The sequence below is a fragment of the Octopus bimaculoides genome, chromosome 23 (assembly GCF_001194135.2).
Source record: "Octopus bimaculoides isolate UCB-OBI-ISO-001 chromosome 23, ASM119413v2, whole genome shotgun sequence".
Lineage (NCBI taxonomy): Eukaryota > Metazoa > Mollusca > Cephalopoda > Octopoda > Octopodidae > Octopus > Octopus bimaculoides.
This window is the reverse complement of record NC_069003.1, coordinates 29,837,340-29,838,742: the sequence shown is the minus strand read 5'-3', so window position 1 is coordinate 29,838,742 and position 1,403 is coordinate 29,837,340.

The window sequence follows — 1,403 nt, the reverse complement described above, 5'->3', positions numbered from 1 at the left end:
TATATATACAAGTGTGTGTACATACATATACACACACACATTTATGTATTCGACGTAGCTGTGTGGTAAGAAGCTTGCTTCCCAACCACGTGGTTCTAGGATCAGTACAAGTTCGCTTACGAGAGAAACGTTTTGATAATGATAATGAAGATGATGATAAAGAAACAACAGGAACAGTGCCGTCTTAAGGCATGGACGCACTGGGCAGTTAGTTGCCCAGGAGCCTCGGAAGTCTAGAGCAGTGTTTCTCAATCGGGGTTCCCTGGAACCCTAGCGTTCCGCAAAAGGTTCTTAGGAGTTGAAAATCTTAGGAATATTTCTTTCATGCAAGAGAAATATGACAGGACTGTAAAAACCAAGAGCCGTTCCACTTTAAACAATTACGGTAGTAATTGTCTAAAATATAGTTTCTATGATTTTGATATTTATTTAAATTAAAGTATCTAACAACTATAACGAAAATTTGGGTATCTGAAATGTCCGTACTTTCATGAATTATGAATGACAGAAAATGTTTGTGGCTTACAGAGATATCCATTATCACTACTTTTTCATGGAAGTCTATGCCATCTTGACTAACATACAGAAATTTTGTTCTTTTCATTGATAATTTTCAAACAATTTTACTGTCTGGAAATGCTCTCTTTATAGCATCGTCATCAGAAGATCAGCTTTTGCAAAGCGAATGTTATGTTCAATGATATAGCCAGCAATAAAAAGCTGCTCACTTCTGGTTGTTTGTTCAGTCTCTGTTGACTTTTTATATCATGATACGATTCATATCATACGAAAAATATCAACATTAGGTATTTTCTTAGGCTTGAGAGAAATTTTTTGTATCATTACCATGGATTTATTTGCATTTCTCCGAGTAAAATTGCAACATTACAAGAGTTTGCTTCTATCATATTCATTTTGTTGGAGCTAATCTTTAAATTCAGGAATTTGTAACCGTTCTTCTGCCAATATCTACACATACTGTTTCCTTTTTCAGTGTGAATTTACATTTCCTCACTGGTTATTATTATAAAGAGATACAAGACAGCGGCGAGCTGGTAGAATCGTTAGCATGCCAGCCAAAATGCTTAACGGCATTTCGTCCGTTGTTGTTTTGTACCATTCTATGTTTAGCCCCCCCCCCCCGTGGGCAATAAAGAAATTGGTATTTCGTCCGTCTTTATATTCTGAGTTCGAGTTCCGCCGAGGTCGACTTTACCTTTCATCTTTTCGAGGGGTGGAGGATAAAATAAGTACCAGTTGAGCACTGGGGATCGATGCAATCGGCTTACCCTCGCTTCTCGAAATTTCTGGCCTGGTGCCAAAATTTTAAACCAATATTATGGACGAATAATGGTTTCAAACAAGGTTATGACACATGTGATGTATAACGAACATCAACTAGA